Raw genomic sequence first — 25618 nt, forward strand, 5'->3', positions numbered from 1 at the left:
AGGGAATTGGTGTGGCACAGATGTCTCAAAGAGGACACTGTGCTAGCACAGGTCTCCCCTGACAGCCCCATGGCCTCTGTCTCCATGGCCCATCCACATTGTGCTTGTCTTCTTCTCCCTGTCCCTGCATCCCTGCATCCCTGTGTCCCTGACCCCACAGCTGCCCCAGCCCCAGGATGCCTCTCCCCACATTCCTATCCCTCCAGCCCTGTTCACCCTCTCCTGTCCCCACGGCCACCCCATGACCCTGGTCACTTCATGCTCTGGCTCTGCTGCCGTTGGGAACCTCAGGGAGCCCTGCAGCTCCCCTGGTCCCAGTACCCACTGCTCTCTGCCTCACCAGTGCCCATCCCCGGGGTACTACCAGTGCGGCCTGTGCCCGGGGCACTCACCCCACAGGAGCAGCGCCACCTTCCCGGCCATCCCGGTGTCCCCAGCTATGATGTGCACTGGCTGTCACTTGCTGCTGTGGCCACCGGTCCCCTGGCTGGCGGCTCTTCGGATGAAGGGGAAGGAAGCGATGTCACGTCTCGCCCCCATGTGTAGGTGGCACCTGATGGGGACAGGGTGGCCACAAGCTGGGGACAGGCTGTGGGCAGGGTGGGGACATGCTGGGGATAAGGCTGTCTCTGGATAGGTGGGACACGGACTTCCCAGGAGCAGGGGGGCTCAGCGGGTTTGGGGAACCAGGGATGGGTGTCCAAGGGAATGGGGGTCCAGGGAATGGGGGTCCAGGGAATGGGTCCATGGGCAATTGGGGTCGTGAGGAGGGGGAGTCATGGGGGTTGGGTGCCATGGGAATGGGGGTCCACAGCCCTGGGGGGACTCAGGGATGGGAGTCCCAGGGGAAGGTGGGCTTCAGGGATTTGGTGTCATGGTTTTGGTTTGCTAATTTGAGATATTTCAGGTAATGTAATAATTGATGTGGTGGGTTTAGTGTTGGTTAATTATTAGTGCATTTATCAGAATGTATTTATTTCATTTTTGTTTTGAGATGAGACTAGGAGAAAGGTAAAGTAGATTAAAAATTTTAAAAGGGTATATAGAAAAATTTTTAATTGTAATAAATTTATTAGTAATAAATCCCTCATCAGGGGATTTTTGTGCCAGAGATTGGTGCAGGGAGAATCGGGGGACCTGGGAGAGTTATGGTCCTGGGGTAATGGGGATTTCAGGGCATGGAATGAATGGGAAAGGGTTCCTTGGGAATGGGGTCCTGGGCCATGGAGTTCCTGGGCAATGGCAGCCCTGGGATGCGGGTCCCAGGGAAGGGGAGACAGAAGGAATGGGGGTCACATGGTCAGTTTCTCAGGGGAATGAGTTTGCCAGGGATGGACAGTGACGGGATGTGCATGTGGGTCACAGCTCCTTCCCTGGGTGCCTCAGATTTTGGGAAGATTCAGGGGCTAGTGCTGCCTGCTGGGTTGCCCGTGATTTGGGGGGGCAACAAGAGGGGATTCAGAGGTGCTCTGGGTCTCTGCCACCACAACCTCCAGGGGCATTTCCCGTTCTTCATTTCCATTTCCTTCCTTTTATCCCTCAATTTCACAACCTCCCAGTTCATGCCTTGATGATCCTGGGGAGCTCCTGAGCAGGGAACGAGTTGGGGGAAGCCCAGGATGGGGGAAGCAGGGGTGAGGTGGCTGCAGGGAGGGCTGGGGAGGCTGTGGGGGATGCAGGAGTGCAGCTGTCCCCTGCCTACACTTTCTCTCTCCTGCAGCAAAAGGAACAGGCCATTTGTGCTGAGTGGCACATGGGAGGAGGGTTCTGCCCTGGGGGGGGGGGGGGGGGGCAAATACAGGGGGCTCTGTCCTGGGGGGGTCCTGTCCCAGGGGGGACACGTGCCGGACAAGGGGCTCCTGTCCTGGGGGATTGCAGCTCTTGGTGTTTCAAGACTTCTCCATTCTTGCTCGTCCCCTGCAGGATCTGAGCCAACAAGAGCAGCTGGGGAATGGAGCCCCGGGCAGGAAGGAGCTCCCAAATTCCTGCTCCTTGAAGCCAGTGGCCAGCCAAGGGTGGGGCCCAGCCATGGCCCAGCCCCACTGCACAGGGATGGCCATTGCCCAGCCCTGCTCTGCCCAGCCCCAGGTGGCAGCCAGCACCTGAGGGTCCCCCCTGCTCCCTTGGCTTTGATTCTGGCAGCTTTAGAGCTGCTGCAGAGCTGAGAATTCTGTGGTGGAAAAAGGCCTGGATGTGGTTTACTCAGCCCTGCAAGAAGTGCAAAACCCAAAGGGAGCCCAGGCAGTGGCTCTGTGAGGGCATTTGATGGTTTTCAGAGCGGGGCTGACTGGAAAGCCCCCCTGCAGGGCCAGCTGTCACGCAACCAGACCGGAAATGCAGCAATTGATCACTTTGTCCCTCTCACCAAGTGTCATGGTTTAGGCTTGGCACAAAGCTAGTGTTCTTACGAGAATACCTTCTCTCCGGTGTTTGCTGTGAGATGTGACTAGGAATAAACAAAGCAGGCTCCAGCTTAGAAATAAAGAAAACTTTATTAACTAAAGTTAATAAGAAAAAAAGAGTTAACAAGAAAAAAAGAGGGGAAAAAACTATAAGGGGAAAAAAAATGAAAACCTTACAAAAGCACTTTCCTCCTCCCCCCACCAAATTTCCTAATGCAATACCTTCTCCCAAATCACTAACTCTCAGTCCGGCACCACCCTTTAGAATATTCAATCCTCAGTTCATGAAGAGGAGAGGAGAGGAGTCCTTCTTGCACCATAGGCTTCTCCTGGAAACACGCTAAAACCTCGTGTGCTTCCATGTCACTCAGCACCACCCGGAAAGTCCTTTTGCCATCTGTGACATCTTCTTTCCATGCCTAGTGCTCTCACCACTGTGCATGGACCAGAGCTGCTTCTAGGGCTGTCTTTTAAGGATGCCTTGTCTTACTCCAAAAAAAGGCACAGTCTCTCTTTCGGGACATCTGTGCACCCCAAGTTTTTTTCACCCCCTGGGGCTTAGGGGTACCCACACTGAACCCTCCGGGTTCTGAGGCACTGCCTCCCTCTAAATGCAGTCTCTGTGTCAAAGGAATAAAAATGGTTCAGTCTATGGCTACACAAGAAAAGTCTAGCCAAAAGGCCACTCTGTCATCTCTCCTTACACTCAGCCAGTCTTTTCCACTTCCCTCGGGTCTAGTCTTTGTTATCTCATCTCTTATCTCTCTTCTTATTTAGCTCCAGGAGGATCAGCATTTTTGCAAGGTCTCAATCGTGTAAGGAAAGGGTTAAAAATTTCAGTCTCTGCCTGTCCCAGAGCTCCGGCACTCCCACACTGCCCTGCCTCGCACGTTCTCGCTGCACTCTCCCCTTCTCCTCCCTGGCTGGCTGCTATCACATTTGGTGGCCAGCTCTCCCTCTTTCTCTCCTGGGGGGGGAGGGGGGGGCATGGCTGCCCGATGTCTCCTGGGGCTCCTCCACCCTTCCATCCTCAAGGGCCTCTTCACCCCCCATCTCTGTTCAGGCCCAGGCCTACCGCATGGCTGCCCCTCCCCCACCCAGCAGCAGCGGCTGGACAGGGGAAGGAGATCTGACCTCCTTCCCTCGAAGTCCCAAGAGAAACTCACATGGACGAAGCTCTGCTTTTAACCCCTGTGTGTTCTCGGAGGTGTGTCCAAACCCCACTGGCCACACCAGGTGCCAATATCAAAATCCGAGCACCCATTGGTTTGACCACAGCATCCCAGAATTCCCACTTCTTCCTGGTCAAACCAGCACACCAAGTATTGTAAATACATGGATATATTACTGGATTTTCACAAATGTTAAAATGGAATTTATGTCTGTAATGTTAAAGTAACTTTGTTACAAAGATATAATTTTTATTTCTGTTGTTAATTAAGCTTTGTGAAATAGCTGATATAAGAATGCTTGTGTTAAAATGCCTTCTTGGATGGGATAACATCTGATGAAGACAGGATGAGGACACTAGCTACAGATACGCCAACTATCAGCACTCACCGCCTGAAGACAGTGTGGACCCAGGCCCAGAAATTAAGATGATGATAAGAAACGGCTAAAAGCACAACCAAGGAATAATGCTCTAAAAAGCCGGATCCAAGGAGGAGCCATGCTAAACAATCCTTGGAATGTAAATTAGTTTGGGGAAAAGCTTTTCTATGCATAAGTGTATATGAATATGCAAGAGGCTGATTTAAGGGAAAAGGTATTTAAGAGGTATCCCCGAAGTAAAGTGTGCTCTTGGCTGAGTGCCAAGATGCACCCACTCATAACAACCTTTGCTCTATGGTCCTTGTCTCCTATTGTCGTTTTTTAAACTTCTAAAATTTTCACAGGAGAGAGAACATGTTTTTCACATACGGCAAAGATGAGAATTCTGTGGGGGAAAAAGGCCTGCCTGTGGTTTGCTCAGCCCTGCAAGAAGCACAAAACTCAAAGGGAGCCCAAACAGTGGCTCTGAGGTGGCCTTTGGTGGTTTTCAGAGCAGGACTGACTGGAAACTTCCCCTAAAAAAGCAGCTGTAGGGGAACAAGTCCAGAAATGCAGCAATTGATCACTTTGTCCTTCTAGGTAAGGGACTGGGAGAGACCCAAAAATCCTGCAAAGACAATAACAATCTGCTCAACAATCTGACCAGGACCTCCTCCTTCCTGTCTCAAACCTGCAGCCCTTTAGAACATCCCAGAAAGTATCATTCTCATTTTTGGTTCTGGCTCAGTTGTGAGACAAGAGAGAAAAGGATGGAAATATCGAGCAGGGGGTTTACCCCGCAGCCGTGGTGGGGCTGTGGGCAGGGACCCTGTCTGGATTCCAGGTGGCCCCAAAGCTGTTCCTTCCCTGCTCTCCTCATCTGCACAAGGCATAGGGAATAGACAGGGCTCTGCCCCACACCAGCTGCACCCCTTCCAGGGTACCCCTCCACTTCCCGGAGTTGTGGGGGCCTTACTCTGGCAACGCTCAGTCCCAACACATCGCGACAGTGGCTTCGGGCACGCTGCCACAGTCGGTTCGGACACCCCGTGACCGTCCCGGCACTCGCAGCGTGATGGCAGCTGGGCCCCTTCCCGGTGCTCCGGGACCACCATTGCGGTCCCTCCTTTCCGCAGACCCCACCGCAGGGTCTCTGCTCCCCCCTGTCCCGGGGTCTCCCCTCCGCCGTTTCCCTCCCTCCACGCTCGGGGCTCCCCAGTGGGGTCCCGGTCCCTCCATCCCGGCCCCTCCCACCCGCTGCTCCCCGGACCCTCCGGCCGCGCCCCCCGACAGCCCCGGGGCCGGCACCGGCAGAGGCTGCCGAGCTCCTGCAGGATGAGACGTTCCTGGGGCAGCGCCGGCTGTGCGGGGCCCGGCTCCCTCAGGCCGTCCTTGCCCGTAGCACTCGGGCTCCAGCAGCCCCGGATGGTTCCTTCAGGATTTGCCGACCGCTCCCGGAGCGCTGCCCTTTGTTGGGAACGAGCCCAGGAGCATCGGAATCACCCCGGGACCTCCTGTGAGGCTGTGCCCGAGCCCTGAGGGGTTTGGGTGTCACTGCTGTGTCCCAAAATGTCGGAGGAGCAGGAATGGCAAGTGGTGCCCCAACATGTCCCTGCCCCGTGGGCCTCACCTGAGCACCCTGCGGTACTCCCAGCGCTCCTGCTCCACCTGCATGGCCAGGTGCTGTTCCCGTGGGCCTCCTCATCCAGCCACTCCCGCCTCAGCCGCTGCTCCAGCTCGGCCTTCCTGGCCGACCAGTGGGAAGCAGCGGCCACATGGCACCCGTACAGAATCATCCCCAGCAGCAGCAAAAACCTTCGGGGCAGCCTAAAAAGCTCCTTGTGGGCAGAGCTGGCAGCATCTGACTCGCAAATTGTATCCAGTGCTGCCTTGTGTAGCCCAAAATCCCCAGGAGAGACAGTGGAGCCCTGTGTTTGTGAACAGGGATGCTTTAGGAGCACTGCTGAATTTTAGGACCCTGGCTTAATTACAATGCCTCCTAAAGGGTCTGCAGCACCCAGAGCAAAACAGGGGCATTGGCCCAATCATCTCCAGTTGTGCCCCATTTTGCCATCCCAAGGCACTGCTCCCATCTCGGGCTGTCCCTGTGCTCCAGCTACTGCTGCAGAGCCCTCGGGGCTGTGGCTCTGCTCTCTTCTTCCTCCGCCTCATCCCCCTGTGGCTTCTGAGTTGGGACCAGGAGTGGCCAGGAAGAGCAGGAACTCCAAACATGCTCTGCAGTTGCCTGAGCTCCTCAACATCCCAAAGGAATTCAACATTCGCAGAGCTGCTCTTCCCAGGCTGAAAGAGGAAAAGGGAGTGAAAGGCTGAGGGCTTGCATGAATTGTGGCATAAAGCCACCCGAGGTGCTGCTGTGGACCTGAGACCTGCCTGGGGTCAGGTTCTGCCTTCCTTCCATTTGAGATCATGGAGAGTGCTCACGGGTGTTGTGCAGGGTGTGTGCCTGGCCCCGGGACACTGCTACGCTGCCACTGGGCACTGGGATCCAACCTGCTGCCTTGGCGGCTTTTACCCGCTGCCGGTGGTGGTGCCGGGAGCGATTGGTGCCCGTGAGTTTGCAAAAGGAGCGATTTCCTCTCCTCCCTCCCGTCCCAGGCCGCCATGGCCCCTGAGGGGATGGAGCTGGACCGGGGCGCCCCCTGCTGGGCGGGAGTGCTCTCTGCCCTGCCCCCTGCTGGCTGCAGTTGTAACTGCACCAAAGATGAACAAAGAGCACTGAGAAGAAGGAAATGTTCTGGTTTTGTATTGTTTATTCTGTTCTTTTTTTTATAAATTTCCTCATAAAAAAAGTTTATTTCTTTTTCCTACATTTTTGCATGGATGCAGCATCATTTTTGAAATAAAAATGCTTTTAGCGATTGGTCTTCTTATTGTAGCAAAGTTTCCACTTTCCTTGGCAGATATTTCTCCCTATACCAAGATACTTAAAAACTCCTGGGTTTCAGCATGGATAGGAAAGACACTCCCTAAGGACACATGCTCAGGGACTTGGCCACCTCATGCTCTGCCTTTTAAGCCAGTTGGGCCACCAAAGGCCCTCTCCCCAGCTGGCACTTCTGGTCACCCAGCTACTCAGGAACCGGCTTTGGCAGAGCATCACACTGTCCCCAGTGTACAAGGGCTGACAGACTGATGGACAGACGGGGCCCTGTCTCAGCAAAAGCAAGGCCTGACCCACCCCTGCCATTCACAGCTATTTCAAAATGTCTCCAGACATCAAACTTTTCCTGTTGCTGACTCCCCCACCCTATGCCATGGCCTGATCCTGACTGCCCTGGAAAAGGGGAAGCTCTGGAATCCCCACAGGGCCTTTGGACATCATTGTGTGGGCAACAGGGCAATGGAGGGGTTCGGGACAGGGAACACAAGAATCCAGAGCCTCTTGAAGACCGCTTTGGCCATCAGAACAAGGAAGGTCCAGGGCCCTGTTCTCAACAAACAAACCCTGGAAACTCTCCCCAGCAGGTTTCCTCCACCTTCCTAGGATTCCTCCTTCCAACCCCTGGGACTCTGAACTTTGTTCCTGTTGCTTTTGGTTGTATTCTGTCTGGTTGCTGTTTCAGGAAATTGTTCTTCTCTCAGCCCTTTGGGATATTTGTGCCTCCATAGGGAGGGAGAGGGGCAGTTTTTAGCGGCAGCACACACACGAGTGGGTGCCCATGGGTGGGGACCCCCAGTGCCCTCCAGTTTCCCCCAGTGTCACAGCACATTCCCGTAGATGTCACCGGGTTCCCATGGTCGCCCGTGGGATCCCCACGGCCATGTAGGCCTCCTGGGGATCCTGGGGGACAGTGACATTGGGGGGCCCTGCAAAAAACACCAGTTGTAGGGACCAAGGTGGGGATTGACACAAGTGGGTGATATGTCACTGTCCTCCTCATCACTGTACTCACGCCGTGCCTGTTCGCTGCTCACAACGTGGGTGTATGGAACCTTCCCCTCCTCTGGGGGGGGCGTTGGATCTGGGGGAGCCCTATGGGAATAAAGACAATGTGTGGAAGGGGCTGGAGAGTTGTGGGGTTGGGTAATAGGGGACACATGGCTGGAGAGCCCCACTCACCTTTCTTGTTGCTTCCTGGCAGCTGCAAATAAAAGAGGAGAGGGGTGACTGTGGGGTCCCTGGGCCCTGATCCCTCTCAGGAACCCTGTACCCCCCTGAGACCCTCATTTTCTCTCAGGATCCCCAAGCATGGCTGAAGCCCCTCAGAATTCATGAACCTCTCCAGTTCCCGAGGCCGACTCAGCCTCAAGAACCCAAAGCCCAACAGGAACAGAGACCCTCCAAAAGCCCCCAGAGCCCCTGAAAGAAACCCCAACATCCCTGCAGGACATGCCAGCACCTCCCCAAACCCTGCAGGACCCCTGGGCAAGGTCATAATTCTGGGGCTGTGGATGCTGCCCTATTGCTCCCCAGCTCTGGGGGCCTCTACACCTCCCTGGGACCCCCGTCCCCTCATTGTCACCCACCCACACGGTGCCACCAGTGCCAGGCCACAATGACACCCACGAGCAGAAGCAGGAACAGAAGGGCGCCACCGACCCCTGCAGCCACTGCAAGAAACAGAGGGAGACACATCAGGATCACCCATCACCCCAGCAGTCCTGCACTCCCCGGTGACCCTGTGTGACCCCACCTGTGTCTCTGTGTCCCCATGTTATCACCATCAGTGCCAGCTCAGGGCTGAGTGCCTGGAACACACGGTGCCCATCCTGTCCCAGCTGGTTGGCCGCCACACACTGGTAGGTGCCTGAATGTCTAACATCGATGGCCCTGAGCTCCAGGAGGGGACCCTGGGCCACCTCCTGCCCGTTGTGCAGCCAGGTGAAGGTGACGGGTGCTGAGCCCACCTGCACTGAGCAGCGCAGGGTCACGGGGTCACCTGCACGCACCTGGTGTGCCAGAGGACCGGGGGTGATGGTGGCATTGGCCACGGGCACTGAAGGGACAGAGACAGGGCTGAGGGCACAGGGAGGGGCTGGCAGATGGTGTGGGGGGATAGGGACAGGAAGGCATGAGTGTGATGGGGGATACTGGGGACAGTGTTACGCCATGGATGTGTGAGGAGACAAGGGAAGTGGTGGAAGGACCCAAGAAAAGTGTCTGGGGAACATGGAGGTGCCAAGGCAGGGGACCCTGAGGAGCCTGTGGGGACTCCCTGTGCCCATCCCCGCACTCACTGCGCACCGTGATGGGGAGCTGGGCTCTGCTCTTCTGCACCACCCCCCCCCTTCAGAGCACACCTGGCAGCTGTAATTCCCTGACTGGGAGACCCCCACTGCGGGCACCAGCAGCTGCAGGACCCCTGCGGGCCCCCCACCACCTGCCTGTCCACGAGCAGGAGGGGGACTAGGGGCCGCAGGGGCCTGGGGGTGCTGAGGCAGCTGAGTCAGGGGGACCTGAAAGATGGCTCAGGGGGACTCTCCAGCACCTGCAGAGGGAGCAGCTCAGGGCAGGAGATTGGAGGCAGTGGGGACAGCGACCCCAAATCCTTGGGGAGGGGCTGTGGGGGTGTTGGGGTGGAAGCTGTGGGGTTCTCACCGTGCACTGTCACTGTCACTGGCGCAGACACCACCCACTCCCTGTCTTTCACCCAACCCTTGCAGCAGTAGCACCCACTGTGGTGCAGCTTCAGAGGGAACAGGGTCAGCTCTGTCCCATTTCGGAGCTGCACCAGCTGCTTCTCCTCATGGTAGAAGGACACCCAGGTGACCAGGTTGTTCTGCTGGTCCCGGCAGCGCAGTGTCACCGTGTCCCCCTCCAGCAGTGGCCTTGCTGGCACCTGCAGCACCAGCCAGTCTGGGGAACAAGTGGGTCCTGTCACATCAGGAGGGCTTGGATGGTCCAAGACAGGAGGGCTTGGAGAGTCCTGAAGGCACCACCCAATAGGGACCCCCCCAGTTGGTCACAGCCACCACACTAAGGGTCCCCAATTTCAATTCAGGGGCCCCTCCATACTGGCATGCTTTGGGATGTCCCCATAAGCAGGGGATGGGCTCTGGTCACACAGGAGGTGACCCATGGAGTGCAGGCCACCCAGAGCCCTTGGGGTCCCCGCAGGTGCCAGGCTGGGGACACCCAAACCCCTCTTACCGTCTAAGACTCTCATGGGGAGGCTGAGCCCAGTGCTGGTTCTGTTACACTCATAGGTGCCATTCTCAGTGACAGTGAGGCGATCACATCCCTGCTGCCCCCAGCGCTGCCCATCCTTTTACCAGGTGGTGGCACTGGAGGTCCCCAAGCCCTGGCAGGTCAGTGTCACCCGGTCCCACAGCACCGCTGGCATCCAGGGGGGCTCCACGACGATCCAGGTGGTCTGGGTGCCTGAATGTGACAGGGGACACCAGCCTGCCAGGACCAGCGTGGGGCTGGGGACAGTAGGGTTGGGTCATGGCATCCCCTGAGGACTCACCAGCAAAGCCAAGGGTCTGGGCTGGAAGGGAGAAGGGACAGGGCTCAGTGGGGGTGACTCTGTAGGTACAGCGGCATCCTGAGCTCGGGTTTTGGTATCATCCCCAGATTTGTCCTGTGGGGACACCAGAGTGGCACGGACCTCTTAGGAACTGGGGCTACAGGGCCACCTTAGGCTGAGGCAGGACACAGGGACACCGTGGACACCGTGGGAATGGCGATGCCAGGACCATCCCATGCTGGCACAGGTCACGCCCACCAGTCCCATAGTCTCTGTACCCAGGGCCCCTCTGCATGGTGCTTTTCCCCTAATTCCTGTCCTGGCCCTCCTGGCACCCTGTCTATGTCCCCACACCTTCACCAGTCCCATGATGCTTCCAAAATTCCATCCCCCTGTTATTGTCCCCATGTTCCTTAACCACCTCTCCTGTCCCCAAAGCCACTCCATGACCCTGGTCACCTCATGCATTGACTCTCCTAGCACTGGGGACCTCAGGGGACCCAGCAGCCCCACTGTGCCCTCCCCCCCCTCTGTCCGGTTATCTCGGCTGTTTGAGGGGCCTGGAAAGGCCCGAGGTGGCCTTGGGGCAGCCCGCGTATCGAAGGACGAGAAGAGGCTTCAGTTCTTCTTTCGGTTTTTATGTTTATTAATTGTTTATCTAAAAGCTGTTCTTTCAGCCGAACAGAGATCTGCTCAGCAGTCAGCCATGAGCACACTGTCTGCCCTCCGGGGCAGCCACGTATCTTTATACCCATTGTTACGTGTACAATATTTATCATTTTTCCCCAATACCATTTATTCTTATTACTCGGTGCACTCTCAGTAATAACCAATCCAAAAATGCCACCATGGCCAAAGAAGATGGAGGAGAAGAAGAAGAAGAAGGAGGACAGGACACACCCCAATTCCTCCATCTTACTTCTCTAAACCCCCCTGTACATAAATCCTAAACCCTGTGTCTCACCCTCTAATTAACTAATCCCTTCACCATTCACCCTGGTGAAGCCCTCATCCTTGTCGTCTCCTCCTGTGTAGGACCAAAGTCCAGCTACCAGACACTTCTGGCAACATCCCAGGACTCCCGAGCCCCCCAAGGTGGTCTCGGTGGCTCAGCACCTCAGGACTGAGATCCTGAGATCCGACACCCCTCCACCAGTCTCTGCCTCACCAGGGCCCTTCCCTGGGGTGTCAGGCCCCTGCCAAGGGCACTCACCCCACAGGAGCAGCGCCACCTTCCCGGCCATCCCAGTGTCCCCAGCCATGTGCACTGGCTGTCACTCACTGCTGTGGCCACCACTCCCCTGGCTGGCGGCTCTTCGGATGAAGGGGAAGGAAGCGAGGTCACGTCTGTCCCCACGTGTAGGTGGCCCTTGGTGGGGGTGGGATGGGGACAGGATGGGGGCAGCCTGGGGACCTTGTGAGACATGGGGGTGATGGTGGGACATGGTGGGGACATGGTGTTGCCAGAATTTGGAGGCTGAGGCTGTGTAGGGAGCCAGGGACGGGTGTCCAGGGGATTGGGATGCCCACGGATGGGGTCCGAGGGGAATGGGGGTCCCAAGGGTTAGGTAGACTCAGATGAGAGAATGAGGGTCTATGAACAACGTGGCCTCCAGGGATTTCTGATCATGGGGTGGTGGCCAAGGATGTGGGTGCCAGGGTTAAAGGGGGCCCTGTGAGAATGGGGGCCCTGTGAGATTTGGGGTCCTGGGGGTATCAATGTCCCCAAGGGAAGGGGTGTCCCCGGATCTGGAATTACCAGGATGGGATCCCATGGAAATTGGGGCCCCAAGTGTTGGGTGGACTCAGACTCAGGAATGAGGGTCCAAGAACAACTTGGCCTCCAGGGATTTGTGATAATGGGGTGGTGGCCAAGGGATGAGGGTGTCAGGGGAAAGGAGGGCTCTGTGAGAATGGGGGTCCTGGGGGTATCAATGTCCCAAAGGGAAGGGAGGTCCCAAGGACTGGAATTAGCCAGGATGGGGTTCCTTGGGGTTGGAGATCCTGGGGAATTTCACTCCAGGGATGGGGGCTCTAGGGAAGGGGCAACTGAAAGAAATGGGGTCCCATGGTTGAATTCTCAGGGGAATGGGGGTGTCAGGGATGGGCAGTGGCTAGGGGGGGCACGGGGGTCACAGCTCCTTCCCTGGGTGCCTCAGGTTTTGGGGTGACCTGGGGCCCAGCATTGTTGTTTCTGGGCAAGCATCACATGGGGGTTCTGGATAGCTCTAACTCTGTCCCTCCCCTGCTCTTGACTTTTACCTCTATTTCTCTATTTCCATTACTTTCCTCACTTTTGTGCCAGGTCCCCTCAGCCCCAGTTCCTGGCTAAGCAATCCTGGGGAGCACCTGAGCAGGGAACAGGTTGGGGGGACACAGGGGAGGGGAAAAATGGGGTGTGAGGGGTGCAGGTAAGGGTGGGGAGGCTTTGGGGGATGTCTGCTTGTGCTCCCTCAACACTTTCACTTTCCTTTTCCAGGACAAGCAGGAAGAGGCCATTTGTGCTGAGAGTCAGATGGGAAAGGAGGGGGTTCTGCCCTGGGGAGGCACATCCAGAGGGTTCCTTTCCAGGGAGGATCTTGTTCTGGGGGTGACCTGGAGGAAACCAGTCCAGGGGGTGGCACATCCTGGGGACCCCTGTCAATGCAAGGGTGAGGCCCAGCCATGGCCCAGCCCCACTGCACAGGGATGGCCATTGCCCAGCCCTGCTCTGCCCAGCCCCAGGTGGCAGCCAGGACCTGAGGGTCCCCCCTGCCCCCTTGGCTTTGACTCTGGCAGCTTTAGAGCTGCTGCAGAGGTGAGAATTCTGTGGGTGGAAAAAGTTCTTGGGTTTTTTTCTTATTGTGGTTTTCTCAGCTCTGCAAGAAGCACAAAAGCCACAGTGACACAAGCAGTGAGCCTGTGAAGGCCTTTGATGGTTTTCAGAGCAGGGCTGGCTAAAAACCCGCCCTGCAGGGGCAGCTGTGAGGGAACCAAACAGGAAATGCAGCAATTTGTCAATTTGTCCCTGTCCCCAGGGTACTGAGAGAGCCCCAGGTCTACTGGAAAGAAAGCAACAACAATCTGCTCCTTAACCTGACAGGGACCTGGCTCCTTCCCAAGCTGAATTGACAGAGCTGGACAAACAAAAACCATTTCTCCCAGCTTAATCAAAGAGCTGTATTTTGGGTCCAATAAGAGGGACAAGGGTCCTGTGCCTCCTGGCTCTGGGGAAGGGAATGGGGAGCCCCTGGGTACTGGGAGCACTGAGAGCACTGGGAGCACTGGAACGGGGAGCTCTGGGCAGCCCCACATAGGACCCCCACTCGTGGCCACCCAACAGACACGGTGAGCACCCATGGGAGCTTGGGGGCACAGATGGTGGGTGCCCTCAGGCAGGGACCCCCAGTGCCCCCAGCGTCACAGCATGTCATCGTAGTCACAGGGGTTCTGCTGTCCCTCGTTGGGTCCCGACAGCTCCACGTTGGTCACTTGTGCATCCCGAGGTGGGGCAGGGCTGGGGGACACCCGTGGGGGCCCTGAGAGTGACACCAGTTGTGGGGACCTGGGTGGGGGTGACACCCTTGGGTGACGTGTCCCTGTCACCCTCTGTACTCACCATCTGCCCATTCAGTGCCCACAATGTGGGGGGTCCAGCACTGCCCCTTCCTCCCAGGGGATCCTGTGGGGATTGGGGGGGGTCTGGGTCATGTCTGGGGAGGAGGAAAGTGGAGCCCCAGCCAGAGCCCCCCACTCACCTGTCCTGGAGCTTCCTGGCAGCTTCAAGGAAAAGGGGAGGGGGTGACCGTGGGGACACTGGGACCCCTGATCCTTCCTGGGACCTCGGCAGCTCCAACCACCCACGGGATCCCCATATCCCCACTGCAGCCCCAAATTCCAATGGATCCCTGATTCCCCCAGGACATTCTGATCACCCCTGAACCTTCTGGAACTTCTCCACCACCGCAGTGCCCCCAGTCCCCCTGGTGCCCCCAACCCTCTGTGCCCCCAGAACCCCAAGCATGGCAGAGAGGGGGACCCCCAAATGCCCACAGGACCCACAAAGATTCTCCAACATCCCAGAACAGCCCTCTAGGAGCTCTACAAACCCTCCAGGAACTCTCAATGCACCACAATGTTCCTCAAAGCCCATCTGGGGATGGCCCTAGAGCACAACTAAGACTCTCCAAATATCCCCCAAATCCCCCAGGAACCCCAGCTGAGATCACTGCAGGCTCAATGTCCCCCAGCTCAGGTGCCCTCGGTGCTGCTGATATCTGCCTTCACTCTTGGGGGCTCCCACTCACTCCAGGACCCCCATCCTCCCCATTGCCACCCACCCTGGCGGTGCCACCAGTGACAGCCCCCAATGACAGCCAGGAGCTGGAGCAGGAACAGGAGGGTCCTGCTGACATTCACAGCCACTGCTGGGGACAGAGGGGACACACCAGGGTCACCCTGAACCTTGGGGTTCCTAAACACCCTGGTGACCCCATGTGACTCCACCTGTGACCCGGGGTGAGCCAGGTGTCACCTCCAGGGCCAGCTCTGGGCTGAGAGCCTGGTGTCCTCCTGTCACAGCTGGTTGGTGGCCACGAACTGGTAGGTGGCTGAATGTCCCACATCAACAGCCCTGAGCTCCAGGAGGGGACCCTGGGCCACCTCCTGACCCTTGTGCAGCCAGGTGAAGGTGACAGGGGCTGAGCCCACCTGCACTGAGCAGTGCAGGGTCACGGGGTCACCTGCATGCACTTGATGTGACAGGGGACTTAAAGTGATGGTGGCATTGGCCATGGGCACTGCAGGGACACAGACAGGGCTGAGGGCACACGGAGGGGCTGGCAGCCAGTTTGAGGGGATAGGGATGAGGGGGATGGGTGTGATGGGGGACTTTGGGTATTGGAGTAACACCACAGAGGAGTGAAGGGACTGAGGGCAGAGGCAAAGGGGCACAATAAAGGTGTCAGGGGGACATAGAGGTACCCAGGAAGGGGACCCGGGGGGTCTCTGGGGACTCCCCGTGCCCATGCCTGCACTCACAGTGCACTGTGATGCGGAGCTGGGCACTGCTCTTCCACACGGATCCCTCCCCTTGGAGCACATCTGGCAGCTGTAATTGCCCTAGTGGGAGACCCCTACGGCGGGCACCAGCAACTGCAGGGACCCCTGTGGGCCCCCTACCACCTGCCGGTCCTGGTAGAACACGTGCAGGAGGGGTCTCGGGGCCGCAGGGGGCTGGGGGTGCTGAGGCAGCTGAGAGTCAGGAAGGACCCCACAGTGGGCTTGGGGGACCCTCCAGCACTGGCACCAAGGAGAGCTCAGGGCAGGAGAGGGGAGCTAAGGACTGTGACTCTGAGTCTGCTGGGAGGTGGTGTTGGGGTTGTCAGGAGATTGGAGTTCCAGCCGTGGGGTGCTCACTGTGCACTGTCACTGTCACCGGCGCTGAGAGCACCCACGAGGACATGTTGGAGCTCACCCAGCCCCCACAGTGGTAGCGGCCACTGTGGTTCAGCTGCAGAGGGGAAAGGGACAGCACAGTCCCATTGAGGGACCCCTACACCTCCTTGTCCTCATAGCAGAATCGCACCTCAGTGACCGACATGTTCTCCCACTCCCTGTGCCCCCTCCCCACTGGTCTCTGCAGCACTGGGGTCAATCCCCAGGGTGTCAGGTCCGTGCCCAGGGCACTCACCCCAGGATCAGCGCCACCTTCCCAGCCATCCTGGTGTCTCCAGCCATGTGCACTGGCTGTCACTCGCTGCCAGGGTGGCTGTCACCTGGATGGTGGCCCTATGGCCAAAGGGGAAGGAAGAGAGGTCAGGTCTCTTCCTCATGTGTAGGTGGCACCTGGTGGTGGCAGGGTGACCACAAGCTGGGGACAGGCTGTGGGCAGGGAGGGGACAGGATGGGGACAAGACAGAGTGGCAGAAGGTGGGACATGGGCCTGGCAGGAGTGAGGGGCACAGGGAGTTTGGAGAGCCAGGGATGGGTTCTAGGGGAATGGCGAGCAAAAGGGTTTGGGTCCCTGGGAATGGGGATTCTGAGGAGTGGGAGTCACCATGGATGGAGGTGCCATGGGAATGGGGGTGCCCAGGGCTGGGGCAACTAAGCGATGGGAGTCCCAGAACAATGAGGGCTCCAGGGATTTGAGGTCAGGGGATGGTTGTCCAGGGGATGAGGGTACCAGGGGAATAAGGGATCCAGTGGGCATGAGGGTTCCTGGGAGAATCAAGGTTCTGGGGAAAGAGGAATTTCTACGGATGGAATGAATGGGAGAGGGTTTCTTGGGAATGGGGTGCTGGGCCATGGAGATCCTGGGGAATGTGAGTACTGGGATGGAGTCCCTGGGACAGGGGCACTGAAGCAATGGGGGTCCCATGGTTGGGTTCCCAGGGGAATGAGGGTGCCTGGGATGGGCAGTGGCTCGGTGGGTTCATGGTTTGAAGCCCCTTCCCTGAGTGCCTCAGATTTTGGAGTGACCCACAGCCCAGCACAGCCCCCAAAGTGTGCCAATGGCCTGGGGGTGACGCCAGAGAGATTCCGAAGGGCTCTGAGTCTGTGTGCCCCCAGCTCCCAGGGGCTTTTTCCACTCTTCATTTCCATTTCCTCCCTTTGATCCCTCAATTTCACAACGCCCCAGTTTGTTCCTTGATTGTTCTGGGAAACAACTGAGTAGGGAATGGGCTGGGGGAAGCCCAGAGTGGGGCAAGTAACAGTGAGGGGTCTGTAGAGAGGCTGGGGGATGGGGGTATCTGGCTGTGCCCCCCCAACATTTTCACTTTCTCTCTCCTGCAGAAGAAGGAAGAGGCCGTTTGTGCTGAGTGTCACACGGCGGGGGAGGGGGGGGGGGCGGGCTGGAGGGTTCTGTCCTGTGGGGATCCTGTCCCAGGGGTGACACATGCTGGACAAGGGGCTCCTGTCCTGGGGGATGGCAGCTCCGGGCGGGTCCAGACTTCTCCATTCTTGCTCATCCTCTGAAGGATCTGAGCCAGGAAGAGCAGCTGGGGAATGGAGCCCCAGGCAGGAAGGGGCTCCCAAACTTCTGCTCCTTGAAGCCAGTGGCCATCCAAGGGTGGGGCCCAGCCATGGCCCTGCCCCACTGCACAGGGATGGCCATTGCCCAGCCCTGCTCTGCCCAGCCCCAGGTGACAGCCAGGACCAGAGAGTCCCCCCTGCTCCCTTGGCTTTGATTCTGGCAGCTTTAGAGCTGCTGCAGAGGTGAGAATTCTGTGGGTGGAAAAAGGCCTGCCTGTGGTTTTCTCAGCTCTGCAAGAAGCACAAAACCCAAACGGAGCTCAAGCAGTGGCTCTGTGAGTGCCTTTGATGGCTTTCAGACCAGGGCTGGCTGGAAACCACCCCTGCAAGGGCAGCTGTGAGGGAACTAGTCTGGAAATGCAGCAATTGATCATTTGATCCCTGTCTCCAAGGGACTAAGAGAGCCCCATAACTACTGCAAATGCCAAAACAATCTGCTCAACAACCTGACTGGGTCCTCTTTCTTGAACAAAACCTGCAGCCCTTTGGAACATCACGGAAAGAAAGTTTGGGTTCTGGCTCGGCTGCCAGACAAGAGGGAAATGTGGGAAATATTTAGCAGTGGCTCTGCCCTATGGCCATGATGGGGCTGTGGGGAGTGACCCTGTTTGGATTCCAGGTGTCCCCAAAGCTGCTCCATCCCTGCTCTCCTCACCTGCACAGGGCACAGGGAATAGACAGGGCTCTGCCCCACACCAGCTGCACCCCTTCCAGGGTACCCCTCCACTTCCCGGAGCTGTGGGGGCCTTACCCTGGCAACGCTCGGTCCCAACACATCGCGACAGTGGCTTCGGGCACGCTGCCACAGTCGATTCGGACATCCTGTGACCGTCCCGGCACTCGCAGCGCGATGGCAGCTGGGCCCTTCCCGGTGCTCTGGGACCACCATTGCGGTCCCTCCTTTCCACAGACCCCACCGCAGGGTCTCTGTTCCCCCCTGTCCCTGGGTCTCCCCTCCGCCGATTCACTCCCTCCACTCTCGGGGCTCCCCAGTGGGGTCCCGGTCCCTTCATCCCGGCCCCTCCGGCCGCGCCCCCCGACAGCCCTGGGGCTGGCATCGGCAGAGGCTGCCGAGCCCCTGCAGGATGAGACGTTCCTGGGGCAGCGCCAGCTGAGCAGGGCCCGGCTCCCTCAGGCCGTCCTTGCCCGCAGTACTCGGGCTCCAGCAGCCCCGGGCTGCTCCTTCGGGATGTGCCGACTGCTCCTGGAGCGCTGCCTTTTGTTGGGAATGAGCCCGGGAGTATCCGAATCATCCCCAAGGCCTCGGCTGGGACCTCCTGTGAGGCTGTGCCTGAGTCCTGAGGGGTTTGGGAGTTGATGGGTGTCACTGCTCTGTCCAAAAATGTCAGGGGAGCAGGAATGGCAAGTGGTGCCCCAACATGGGCCTCCGTGAGCCTCACCTGAGCACCCTGTGGAATTCCTGGCACTCCTGCTCCACCTGCATGGCCAGGTGCTGCTCCTGTGGGCAACCTTCTCCTCCAGCTGCTCCCGCCTCGGCTGCTGCTCCAGCTCGGCCTTCCTGGCCAGCCAGTGGGAAGCAGTGGCCACATGGCACAGGCACTGAATCATCCCCAGCATCAGTAAAAACCTTCGGGGTAGTAAAGAAAGCTCCTTGTGGGCAGAGCTGGCAGCATCTGACCCCCAAATGGTATCAAATACTGCCTTGTGTAGCCCAAAATCCCTAGAAGAGGCAGCAAAGCCATCTGTTTATGCAGAGGGATGCTTTAGGAGCACAGCTGAACTTCAGTAACTCCAGCTATAATTACAGCACCTCCTTAAGAGTGTGAGCTGCCAGAGCAGAACTGGGGCATTGGCCCAACCAGCTCCAGTTTTGCCCCATTTTGGCCTCCCAAGGCACTGCTTCCAGCCTAGGCTCTCCCTGTGCTCCAGCTGCAGCTGCAGAGCCCTCAGGGCTGTGGCTTTGCTTTTCTACCCCTCCTCCTCCCCCTGTGTCTTCTGTGTCAGGACCAGAAGTGGCCCAGGAAGAGCAGGAACTCCAAAAGTGCTCTGGAGCCCCCTGAGGAGCCCAGGCAGAGTCAGCACCGAGTACCAGCTTTCCTCAACATCCCAGGGCAATTCAACATTTCCAGAGCGGCTGTGACAGGGCTAAAAAAGGAAAAGGGAGAGAAAGTCTGAGGACTTGCAGGAATTCTGGCATGAAGCCACCAGAGGTGCTGCTGTGGACCCGAGACCTGCCTGGGGTCAGGTTCTGTCTTCCTTCCATTCGGGATCATGGAGAGTGGGCAAGGGTGTTCTGCAGGGCATGTGCCCGGGCCTGGGACACTGCTACACTGCCACTGGGCACTGGGATCCAACCTGCTGCCTTGGTGGCTTCTGCCCGCTGCCGGTGGTGGTGCCGGGACCGATTGGTGCCCGTGAGTTTGCAAAAGGAGCGATTTCCCCTCTTCCCTCCTGTCCAAGGCCGCCATGGCCCCTGAGGGGATGGAGCTGGACCGGGGCGCCCCCTGCTGGGCGGGAGTGCTCCCTGCAGCGCCCCCCTGTTGGCCGGGAGTGTCCATGCAGTGCCTCCTGCTGGCCGCGGTTATAGTTGCCACAAAAACCAACTGAGCTGAGCAGGTGGGAAAGTTCTGGGTTTTTGTAGCTTGTTGCTTTGTGTTGCTGGTTTATAAATTTCTAGGAAACAGCTGTTATTCCTTTTCCAACATTTTGGCCTGAAAGCCCCATAATCTTTGAAATTAAAGCAAATTTTAGATATGGGTCTTCTTTCCATTCCAGGAATATCCCACTTTCCTTGGCAGATATTTCTCATTTAAATGAGTTGCCAACTCCTGGCTTCCAGTGTGGATGGGACAGACACCCCAAGAGAAGACACAGTCAAGGACTTGACCACCTCATGCTCTGCCTTTTAAGCCAGTTGGGACACCAAGGGCCCTCTCCCCAGCTGGCAGTTCTGGTCACCTGGTCACTCAGGAGCTGGCTTTGGCAGAGCGTCACACTGTCCCCTGTGTGCCATGGCTGACAGACTGATGGACAGATGGGGTCCTGTCTCACCAAAAGCAAGGCCTGACCCACACTGCCATTCACAGGAGTTCCAAAATGTCTCCAGACATCAAGCTTTTCCTGTTGCTGACACCCCACCTTGTGCCATGGCCTAATATCAACTGCCCTGGAAATTGGGGAGGCTCTGAAATCCCCACAGGGCCTTTGTGAGTTCCTCATTTGGGGAACACAGCAGAGGAGGCGTTTGGGACAGGGGAGAAGAGAATCCAGGGCTCCTGAAGGCCGCTTTGGCCATCAGAGCAAGGAAGGTCCCGTAACCTGCCACGTTCCTCTGGTGGTGGAAAACTACTAGAGGAAATGTCTGAGGTATATTCCTTTTTGGTGACTTTCCCCAGAAATCATTCCGTTTGGTGGCAATTCAGACTCTGAACCTTGGTGCCGTTGCTGTTGTTTTTATTCTCTCTCATTGCTGTTTCTGGAAATTGTTTGTTTCTCAGCCCTTTGGGATCTTTGTACCCCCACAGGGAGGGGAGGGGCAGTTTTTAGTGGCAGCACACACACGAGTGGGTGCCCATGGGTGGGGACCCCCAGTGCCCCCCAGTTCCCCCCAGTGTCACAGCACATTCCCGTAGATGTCACCGTGTTCTCGCGGTCGTCCCTGGGGTACCCGCAGCTCCGCGTAGGTCACCTGGGGATCCTGGAGGGTGGTAGCATGGGGGGACACTGCGAGAGACACGGGCTGTGGGATCTGGGTGGGGTGACACTCGTGGGTGACGTGTCCCTCTGTGTGTGTCCCCCCTGTACTCACCCTCTGCCCTCTTGGTGACCACGACGTGGGTGTACAGCACCTCTCCCTCCTCTGGGGGGGCTGGGGGATCTGGGGCGGCCCTGCGGGAATAAAGGGGATGTGGGGGAGGGAATGGGAGGTCTTGGGGGTTGGGGTAAAAGGGGAGAGTGTGGTTTGAGCCCCCCACTCACCTTTCCTGATGCTGCCTGGCAGCTGCAATGGAAGCAGAGGAGGTGTGACTTTGGGGTCCTTGGGCCCTGAACAATGTCAGGATTCCCGATCCCACATGGGAGTCTCACTTTCCCACTGGACCCTCAAGCATCCCTGAAGTCTCCCAAAATTCATGAACATCCCCAGTGCCCTCAGACCAAATCAGTCTCAAGAACCCAAAGCCCACCAGGGAAAGAGACCCCCCAAACACCCCCAGGTTCCCTGAAAGAACCCCAAGAATCCCTGCAGGACCCTCCTGCACCTCACCAAACCCTACAGGATCCACAGACAAGGTCACAGTTCTGGAGCTGTGGGTGCTGCCTTATCGTTCCCCAATGCTGAGGTCCTCTACAGCTCCCTGGGACCCCTCTACACCCATTGTCACCCACCCACATGGTTCCACCGATGCCAGGCCACAAAGACACCCATGAGCAGGAGCAGGAACAAAAGGGCCCCACTGACGCCTGCGGCCACTGCAAGAAGCAGAGGGGGTCACATCAGGGTCACCCATCACCCCAGGGATCCTGCAATCTCTGGTGACCCTTTGTGACCCCACCTGTGTCCCTGCCTGTACCCGTGTCATGCGGTGTCACCTCCAGGACATCAGGGGTGATGGTGGCGTGGGTCACGGGCACTGTGGGGACACAGACAGGGCTGAGGCCACAGGAAGGGCCTAGCAGCCAGTGTGGGTGGATAGGGATGGGGGATGGGTGTGATGGGGGATGTTGGGGATGGGGTCACACCAAAGAGGGGTAAGGGGACAAGGGGAGTGGAGGAAGGACACAAGCAATGTGTTATGGGGGACATGGATGTACTCAGGCAGGGGACCCGAGGAGGCTGTGGGGGCTCCCCATGCCCATCCCCACACTCACTGTGCACCGTGATGCAGAGCCGGGCACTGCTCTTCCACTCGGCCCCCCCTCGGAGTGCACCTGGCAGCTGTAATTCCCCAAGTGGGAGACCCCCACGGGGGGCACCAGCAGCTGCAGGGACCCCAGTGGGCCCCCCACCACTGCCTGTCCCAATAGAACACGTGCAGGAGGGGAGATGGGGGCTGGGGGTGCTGGGGTTGCTGAGGCAGCTGAGAGGCAGGGAGGACCCCTGGGTGGGCTCAGGGAGACCCTCCGGCACCAGCACAGGGGAGAGATCAGGGCAGGAGAGGCGAGGGGGATTTGTGGCCCTGAGTCTCTGGGGATGGGCTGTGGGACTGTCGAGGTGGGGCTTTGGGGTGCTCACCCTGAACTGTCACTGTCACCAGCGCTGACTCCTTCCAACCCCAGGTTCCCACCTGGCCTTTGCAGCGGTAGCGGCCACTGTGGTTCAGCCGCAGACGGGACAGGGACAGCTGAGTGCCATTGGGGAACACCTCCAGTTCCTCGTCCTCGTGGTAGAAGGACACTGAGGTGATCGGGTTGTCTCGCCAGCTCCGGCAGCGCAGTGTCACTGTGTCCCCCTCCAAGAGCACCTGCACTGGCACCTGCAGCACCAGCCAGTCTGGGAGACAGGGAAGTCTTATCATATCTCAGCGATCTGAAGGGTCCCCATGTCAAAGGGATATATCCATTGGATCACACCCAGCACACTAGGTGTCCCCAGTACCCACACGAGTTCACCCACACAGGAATGCTCTGGGATGTCCCCAGAACAGGGGACACGCTTGGGTCACACAAAAGGTGAGCCATGGAGCAGAGCCCACCCAGAGCTTTTGGGGTCCCCGCGGGTGCCAGCCTGGGGACACCAAACACCCCTCACCATCTGAGATGTTCACAGCAGGGCTGAGCCCACTGCCAGGTCTGTCACACGTGTAGGTTCCACTCAGGGTGACAATGAGGCGGTCCTTTCCCTGCTGCCACCAGCGCCGCCCGTCCTTGTACCAGGTGGTGGCACCGGCAGCCCCCAAGCCTTGGCAGGTCAGTATCACATGGTCCCACAGCACTGCCGGCCTCCAGCGGGGCTCCACCAGGAGCTGGGTGGTCTGGGCACCTGTGGGTGACAGGGGACACCAGCCTGCCAGGGCCAGCGTGGGGGTGGGGACAATGCAGGGTGGGGCCATGGCATCCTCCGAGGACTCACCAGTGAGGCCGAGGGTCTGGGCTGGAAGGGAGAAGGGACAGGGCTGGGTGGGGGTGGCACTGCAGGAACAGCTACACAGGAGCACAGGGCGTGGGGTTTTCCCCAATAGGTCTCAGTGGGGGCATTAGTGTGGCGCAGAAGGACAGGGACACAGCAGCCAACTCTTGCTTAGGCATAGGGACCCTGTGCTGGCACAGGTCACCCCTGCCAGCCCCACAGCTACATCCCCATGGTTCTGTACCCATGGTCCCATTCCGATGTCACCTGTCCCCATGGTCCATCAGCATGGTGCTTGACCCCTTGTCCCTGTCCTTGCAACCGTGTGTCCCTGTCCTTGTTCCCACAGCTGCCCCAGCCCCAAGGTTCCTTTTGCCACATCCTTGTCCCCACATCTCTATCCCCCTGTCCCTTTCCCCAAATCCCAGTTCCACGCTTCCTGCTCCCTGTTCCTGTTCCCTTTTCCTGTCCCCACAGCCACCCCAAACTGGGGTCCATGGACTCTGGCATTGGGGACCTCAGGGGACCCCACAGCCCCCCTGTGCCCTCTCCCCTCCCCATCCCCAGGGTGTCAGGCCCGTGCCCGGGGCACTCACCCCACAGGAGCAGCGCCACCTTCCCGGCCATCCCAGTGTCCCCAGCCATGTGCACTGGCTGTCACTCGCTGCTGTGGGCACCTCTCTCCTGGCTGGTGACTCTTCGGATGAAGGGGAAGGAAGCGAGGTCATGTCCGGCCCCACGTGTAGGTGGCGCTTGGTGGGGGCAGGGTGGCCACAAGCCGAGGAGAAGCTGGGGACAAGGCTGCATAGTCTGGGGACATGGTGGGGGATGGTGTTTCCAGGAGTGGGGGGCTCAGGGGATGGGGGGAAACAAGGATGGGTGTCCAGGAGAATGGGGTTCCAGGGGAATTGGGGTCTTCATGCCTGGGGACATTCAGGGATCCCCTGAACATGGTCCCCAGAGATTTGGGGTCATGGCATGTGGGTGCCAGGGTTGGGGGTGCAACGGGAAAAAGGGGACCCTTGGGAATAGGGGTTTTGGGGGAAGAAGCAGTCCATGGGATGGGATCAAGGCAATGGTGGTGATGGGCACTGGCAGTCCTGGGATGGGGGTACCCAGGGAGGAGAGACCAATGCAATGGGGGTCCCATGGTTGGGTTCCCAGGGGAATGGGGGTGCCAGGGGTGGGCAGTGGCTGGGCAGGCACAGGGGTCTCAACTCCTTCCCAGGTTGCCTCAGATTTTTGGGGTGACCCAGAGCCCAGCACAGCCCCCACCCTGAGGCACCCCAGGGCTTTCCTGGGAGTCTCTTTGCCCCTGGCCCCAAACACTCCTGGGTCCCTCCAATTTCCTGGCTCAGCAATCCCAGGCAATACTTGATGTCCAATTGCTTCAGACAAAATTATACATCCATAGAATAAAAGCAAAAATCTTTCCCACACCATTATTTTCCCAAAAAAGAACAAACTCAGTGAAAACCAAACTGACAAGGTATAAATTTCTCTCCTTTATAGAATCCATGCTTTCTCAACAAGTTCCTCACAATAAAAACACAAACAAATCCCAATGAAATTAGACTTTTACGTTCCTTTTAGCAGTCCATTGGTGCATCCCACAGCATCATTTGCTTGTGGATAACAGAGAATGTGGAATCTCCCTGAGTGTCCAACAGCTCCCTGGGATTGTTCCCTGCCTGGTGGAAAGCAACCCAGTCCCTAAAGAAGCCTTTACTTGGGCCATTTTTAGGAACTCTCCCCATTTTGCTTATTCTCATGCTGAAACTTGATTGACTTCCCATGGAGGAAGGGAGGAAGCTCTGTCCATCCTTGGAACAGTGCACAGGAATCTGTGGAAATGCCCATGTGTGCTTCAGGGTTTGATTCCCTGGTAAATCTACTCCAGCCTGCCCTGAATTCCCCTGCCTTGGCACTCCCTTTTCCTGCTGTGAAACCCTTGTTCCCCAGTCCCTCATGTGCAGCCCCTGCTCAATATTTCCACACTTTTCCCTCTTATTTTGGGGCCACAGCCTGAACCCAAATATTTTTTCCATGAGGTTCCAGAAGTCTGCAGCTTTTCTTCAAGAAAAAGCGTTTCAGTCAGGTTGTTGAGCAGATTGTTGTGGTCTTTGCAGTAGTTTTGTGGGTTTTCAGTCCCTTGGGCATAGGCACAAAATTATTAACTGCTGCATTTCCGGACTGGCTCCCTCTCAGCTGCC

General features: G+C 57.9%; 2 long non-coding RNA genes across 2 annotated transcripts; both read right to left on the minus strand.

The window, feature by feature from the left end:
• Positions 1-7690: 7690 nt before the first annotated feature.
• Positions 7691-8560, minus strand: LOC141729907 (uncharacterized). The gene is made up of 3 exons (XR_012581471.1): positions 8421-8560; positions 8014-8035; positions 7691-7926 (listed from the first exon to the last, which is right to left on the minus strand). It is a non-coding gene; the product is annotated as an uncharacterized LOC141729907 (long non-coding RNA).
• Positions 8561-10138: 1578 nt separating this feature from the next.
• LOC141729906 (uncharacterized) lies at positions 10139-11680 on the minus strand. Its single transcript, XR_012581470.1, has 3 exons — positions 11577-11680; positions 10364-10384; positions 10139-10275 (listed from the first exon to the last, which is right to left on the minus strand). It is a non-coding gene; the product is annotated as an uncharacterized LOC141729906 (long non-coding RNA).
• Between the last annotated feature and the right edge of the window lie 13938 nt (positions 11681-25618).

The sequence above is a fragment of the Zonotrichia albicollis genome, chromosome 8, assembly GCF_047830755.1.
Source record: "Zonotrichia albicollis isolate bZonAlb1 chromosome 8, bZonAlb1.hap1, whole genome shotgun sequence".
NCBI classification, from domain to species: Eukaryota; Metazoa; Chordata; class Aves; order Passeriformes; family Passerellidae; genus Zonotrichia; species Zonotrichia albicollis.